We start from the raw sequence: 6,645 nt of genomic DNA, 5'->3' as shown, positions 1-6,645 counted from the left end.
AAACATAGACTGTGGGAAAAGGGGAACGGAATGCATTGAAACACCTGAGATCTGGTGCTACTGAAGGATGCTGAAAATTAAGTGAACTGACACGATAAGGAATGAGGAGGATCTCCGCAGAACCAACGAGGAAATGAATACACTCATATGTAAAACACTGACAAGAAGAAGGAACAGGATGAGAGGACATCTGCTACGACATCAGGAGATAAACGCCACGGTGCTATAGGGAGCTATAGGAGGTAAAAACTGTAAAAGAAGACAGAGACTGATGTACATCCAGCAAATAACTCTGAGATGAAGAGGCTGGCACAAGAGAGGAATTCGTGGCGGGCCGCATCAAACGAATCAAAAGACTGTGCTAGATGTCGCTACTGATAAGAGCGCCCAGCCTGGGCGTCGGTCGTAAGTCGCCGCGCTTTATCACAACATGGCGTCACCGGAAACGGAGCAATAGTGCGGATCGCGCTTAGTTAGAACTCTAGCGCGATCCTGCGGCTGCCTCGCTCAGCGACTAAGTCCCGTTCAAGGTCACAAGCGTTTCGTAGCTACAGCCTTGCACTGAAGACAGCCATGCATATGTAACGACTACTGCTTGCAGCTGGTTTCCGAGGTTATTGTATTTGTCAATGTTCACGAAGCAACAGCATGTTATAGACAAGTAGTCTCGTTCTTCTTCTGTATCTTCTCACTCGTGGCATGGCTGTCTGTACTGTGCGGCTGCCTCGAGTCGAATGAGCACGGTCGCAGGCTCGAATCCTGCCTCGGGCATGGGTGTGTGTGATGTCCTTAGGTTAGTTAGGTTTAAGTAGTTCTAAGTTCTAGGGGACTTATGACCTAAGATGTTGAGTCCCATAGTGCTCAGAGCCATTTGAACCAGCCATCGAATGAGCATGCTGTTGCCTCACGAGAGAGAATAGGCTCCCAGCGGATGTCGCTACTGATAAGAGCGCCCAGCCTGAGCGTGGGCCGGAAGTCGCCGCGCTTTATCGCAACATGGCGTCACCGGAAACGGAGCAATAGTGCGGATCGCGCTTAGTTAGAACTCTAGCGCGATCCTGCGGCTGCCTCACTCAGCGACTAATATATAAGTTTTGCATTATCTCGATTCCGAGAGCTCTGGAACCTGTACAGAAAATTGGAACAGGGATTAACATAAACATCATTTCTGCCCTTTTAATTGCTCATGAAAACCACCATAGAGCGAGACCTTCAGTAGTCTAGAGGGAGTTACGGTCAGATTGCTGTACACACCGGTACCTCTAATACCCAGTAGCATGTCCTTTTACACTGATGCGTGCCTGTATTCATCGTAACATACTATCCACAAGTACATCAAGGAATTGTTGGTCCAGATTGCCCCACTGCTCAACGGCGATTCGGCATAGATCTCTCAGGGTGGTTGGCGGGTCACGTCGTCCATAAATAGCTCTTTTCAATTTATCCCAGGCATATTCGATAGGGTTTTTGTCTGAAGAACATGCTGGCCATTCTAGTCGAGATATGTCGTTATCCTGAAGGAAGTTATTCACAAGATGTGAACGATGGGGGCGCGAATTGTCGTCCATGAAGACGAACGCCTCGCCAATATGCTGCTGTTAGGGCGCCTTCCATGATTACCAGCGGCGCACATCGACTACAAGTAATACCACCCCAAAACAGCAGGGAACCTCTATCTTGCTGCACACACTGCACAGTGAGTTTAAGGCGTTCAGCCTGACTAGGTTGCCTCGAGACACATCTCCGACGATTGTCTGGTTGAAGGCATATGCGACACTCATCGGTGAAGACAACGTGATGCCAATCCTGAGTGGTCCATTCGTCATGTTGGTGGGCCCATTTGTACCGCACTGCATGGTGTCTTGGATGCACACAGATGGACTTCACCATGGATGTCGGAAGTGAAGTTGCGCATCATGCAGCCTATTGCGCATAGTTTGAGTCGTAACACGACGTCCTGTGGCTGCCCGAAAAGCATTATTTAACGTGGTGGCGTTGGTGTCAGGGTTCTTCCGAGCCATAATCCGTCGGCAGCGGTCATCCACTGCAGTAGTAGCCCTCGGGACGCCTGAGCGAGGCATGCCATCGACAGTTCCTGTCCCTCTGTATCTCCTCCATGTCCGAACAACATCGCTTTGGCTCACTCCGAGACACCTGGACACTTCCCTTGTTGAGAGCCCTTCCTGGCACAAAGTAACAATGCGGACAGGATCAAACCGCGGTATTGACCGTCGAGGCATGGTTGAACTACAGACAAAACGAGCTGCATACCTTCTTCCTGGTGGAATGACTGGAACTGATCGGCTGTCGGACCCCGCCGTCTAATAGGCGCAGCTCATGCATGGTTGTTTACATCTTTGGATAGGTTTAAAAACATCTCAGAACAATCAAATGGACTGTGTGTGTGACACAATAAACGCAGTCAGCGTCTATCTTCAGGGGTTCTGGGAACTGGGGTGATGCAAAACTTTTTTTTGATGCATAGTGGAATAAGGCATTTGTATTTTTAAACTAGGAAACCATTTGATGTCAATGCGTCACAACATCGTACAGCTGTATATATGTACCTTATGAACATTTGATGAAACATTCTGTTAAAAAATTTTTGGTTTTTATGTGCTTGTTTGAGTGAGTCATCAGTCTTCCCGAATTCTTCACCCTCTCCCGCACTAACCTATTCATCTCAGAGTGGTATCCGGTCTCCTTGAATTTTAGTCCCAGTCCTGAACCTTTCTTTTATTTCCGTCATTGCTTCTATGACGTAGAGATTGAACAGTACGGTCGGTGGACTATACAGGGTGGTCCATTGATAGTGACGGGGCCAAATATCTCACGAAATAAGCATCAAACTAAAAAACTACAAAGAACGAAACTCGTCTAGCTTCATGAGGGAAATCAGATGGCGCTATGGTTGGCCCGCTAGATGGCGCTGCCATCGGCCAAACAGATATCAACTGCGTTTTTTTTTTAAATACAAACCTCAATTTTTATTACATATTCGTGTAGTACGTAAGGAAATATGAATGTTTTAGTTGAACCACTTTCTTCGCTTTGTGATATACGGCGCTGTAATAGTCACAAACTTGTAAGTAAGTGGTATCACGTATTATTCCGCCAGTGCGGACGGTATTTGCTTCGTGATACATTACCCGTGTTAAAATGGACCGTTTACCAATTGCGGATAAGGTCGATATCGTGTTGATGTATGGCTATTGTGATCAAAATACCCAACGGACGTGTGCCATGTATTGTGATGTAACAAAATAAAAGTGATGTTGTTATTCAATGGAAAAGTAAGAATTTGAGATATCGCATACTGTTTTATCAATCACAATTGGCCTAAGAATCATGGATTGACCATTGTCATAAAATATTGCCTTATGAAATGTGAATAGTCTTTACTTGCAGTTTCGCGTGGCTTGAAGCAGTCACATCTAGCGTGCTATCGATTAAGAAATTGCATTATCGTCTTTCTAATTACTTCATGATCGTAGATACGATCATACCCGGTCGTTAAGTTATTGTTATGACAAAAAAATTTCCTAACGGGCCAGAAAGTCCTTAAGGATGCAAAAAAACTGTAACATCACACAAAAGGGAAATCCAATATTAAAGCTGATGCAAGAAGACGATAAAACAGTTTTCTTTTTTGTCAATGTATAACGCACATTGGACTGCTGATCTTGGTGTCTGTAATCTTAGCAAAATGCGTAATTAAAATGAAAATAATACTGAGGAGATGATAGGAATGACCACTGCTAAATGATTCAATATTTCCAGAACAAATATTTATTATAACTAACACATATATCGTACCTTATGCTTATTACTACAATGAAGGTAGATTTTTATGTCCGTTTCATGTTCATTGAGCGCTCTTTTATATAGCCATTGTCCTCTTGAGTCGCTCGTGCGTCGTCACGATAAGTTATAACAGTTCTTCTTTTTACACTTCACTCAGACGGAACACGTTTTTATACATTTAGTAAAAATCAGATCAGACTGCCACAAATCTGCGTCCGTTTTACTTAAGAAGAACGGTACAAGGTTTCATTTGTTCTCCAGGGAACAAAATAGTGAAGGAGCGCATATCTATCCTTATTCTTCTGTTTATGTTGCCGCCCAAAGACGACGAATTACATTATTTAGGACATTCCACCATCGCTATGCGACGCCTTATTATATATTAATCATTCTTTATAAACAAGTATTTGCCTTCTGGCTGAAAGTGTTAACTATTTGCTGTTATAATGAAGCCAAAAATAGCGAATATCACACCGCCTCCCATGAGGAGGGAGGGAATGCCGAAGGATTATCTCTATCCTCATGTCTTCATGAGATATTCGTGATTTTTGGTATGACACTTACATAATGTTACTGGCGTACTAAGTACATAAATTGAAATTACATTTATAAACATATATCAGATATTTTTCATTTTTCCTTAATACCAAGATTCACATTTATGTGTATATTTAAGTTTTGCCCATACTTGCTTTTAACAATAAGTGAACGTCCATTTCTCACTTCAGGGGATGGAATTCAGAATTTACTTTCTCTTGAGCTTAACAACTAATACATGAGCATAGTGAGTGTTCATTTTCACTAAACTAGAGCGGAAAATGTTCGAGCCTCTGTTGACTCATTGTGGTTCAATTACAGTTTAATAACGTAGCACTAGATTTGGTGATGCTTTCACTTCCTATGTTAGCTGTCTACGGCGTTCATCATGCAGTACATCTGTCCTTTCCAGTGTGGTGCCAGGAATTCAAGTTGCTTCCCGGGTTTTTATTTACAATATGAAACAGAAGAAGTGGAAAAGTATTAGTATAACTTACAACCTATTGGATACATTGGTTAAAGATCGAGACTGGCCTGGAATTCAGAGTCTTCCTATAGTGCACATTCATTTTCTTTGTTCATAAAGAGCACTCCGTCTTCAGGCCACAAGTGGTCCATCGGGACCATCCGACCGCCGTGTCATCCTCAGTTGAGGATGCGAATAGGAGGGGCGTGTGGACAGCACACCGCTCTCCCGGTCGTTATGATGGTTTTCTTTGACCGGACCCGCTACTATTCGGTCGAGTAGCTCCTCAATTGGCATCACGAGGCTGAGTGCACCCCGAAAAATGGCAACAGCACATGGCGGCCTGGATGGTCACCCATCCAAGTGCCGACCATGCCCGACAGCTTTTAACTTCGGTGATCTCACGGGATCCGGTGTATCCACTGTGGCAAGGCCGTTGCCGTTTCCCCTCACACAGTTGTTCTCAATTCTAGAATAAGTAAAAACAATCCCCCTCCCCCCCCCCCCCCCATACCTTACAAAAAAAGGGTAACGCGTGTCTACTATTTTTCGCATGAATGGAATTACCCACATTTCACTGGGTTTACGCAACCTGTCCATAACAAACATTACCAAAGCTAGCGAAGTTCATCGCGCTAAGTGTCTCATTTCCCATAAGCACTGCTTTGTCTTCAAGCACACGTGCCTTTTACAAGTCGAACTTTGGTCTGGGTTAATGAACCAGGATCAAAAGAAACGGGCACAAGGAAAATGGATATTATAAGAGGAGTGTCTTAGGAGACATTTTTACATTAAAATCTGCATGTAAATAAAACTAACATAATAAACATAGACACATATATAAATTTTTAACCTCTTTCATTACAGCATGCTTTGCTACTTCTACATCTTACTCTCGTTATAGTCAGTATTAAGTTTCAACATCACTGCATTGCTTGTTCTTTAGATTAACCTTCAATTAGGGTATTGAATGGTCGCTAGATTACATTACAAAACTTTTGAAGATCTTTACTTGGACTTATTGATGATACAGGGGGCTTGATGTGTGGTTATTTAGTACCTTGATTCTACTGAAATCAATTCGTCAGCTAACATGCCTCATATACTCTAAAGATTGGGCTCAGATCACAGGGAAACAGTTTACTTTCATGGCAATTAATGGCCTCGTGGTGTACTTACGCTACATTATTCATGCTTCATGGTTTGCCTCTCTTTGTACTGTATTTCAACTAACTTAGTTTACTACAACTTATTGTCTCCTTGCTTGAACACATGTGGGTTACTACTTGTTTTCTTATTTAACAGCACGCTTTAACTGAACTTCAAGCTAAGATATTTCCTCCAGTCCTGTTCACTGTCTGGACGTTTTGAACATGTATTTTTTTTTTCAAGCAGGTAATTTTGGGCTTTTACAGCAGAACTTCAAGTACTTACATTACTGAATATAAAACTATAAATGTTCTTCTACCTTGAGAGAGCTGCTTATCTATGCACCCTCCTCCATTTCTCACGTTTACATATTTATATAGCTCCGGGCAATCACCTCGCAAGCACATTTTATACGTATGTATACTAACTTAAAGTTACATTGAAATTCTTTCTGCAACCTTAATTTCCTGGCTCAGCTTGTTGAAGAAATACTATTTCATGTCCATCACCATAAACAATTTTTTCATACTTTATATTTAATACGTAAACTTTCCATCTAGCAACCGTTACCATGTAGTCCGGGCGCTGTTCAACACAATACTTATCATTAACAGTTCATACAAGGAAATTTCCAGTACGCAAGAGGTTAGAAACCAAAACTGATTCTATCTGCAGTTGAGGCTGTGTCT

At 42.6% G+C, this 6,645-nt stretch overlaps 1 pseudogene; it reads right to left on the bottom strand.

Moving 5' to 3' along the window:
* Positions 1 to 5,130: 5,130 nt before the first annotated feature.
* On the bottom strand, positions 5,131 to 5,248 carry LOC126249952 (5S ribosomal RNA; annotated as a pseudogene).
* Between the last annotated feature and the right edge of the window lie 1,397 nt (positions 5,249 to 6,645).

Source organism: Schistocerca nitens, chromosome 3 (assembly GCF_023898315.1).
Source record: "Schistocerca nitens isolate TAMUIC-IGC-003100 chromosome 3, iqSchNite1.1, whole genome shotgun sequence".
NCBI classification, from domain to species: Eukaryota; Metazoa; Arthropoda; class Insecta; order Orthoptera; family Acrididae; genus Schistocerca; species Schistocerca nitens.
Note: the sequence above shows the minus strand (reverse complement) of the source record. Positions and strands in the feature narration are given on the sequence as shown.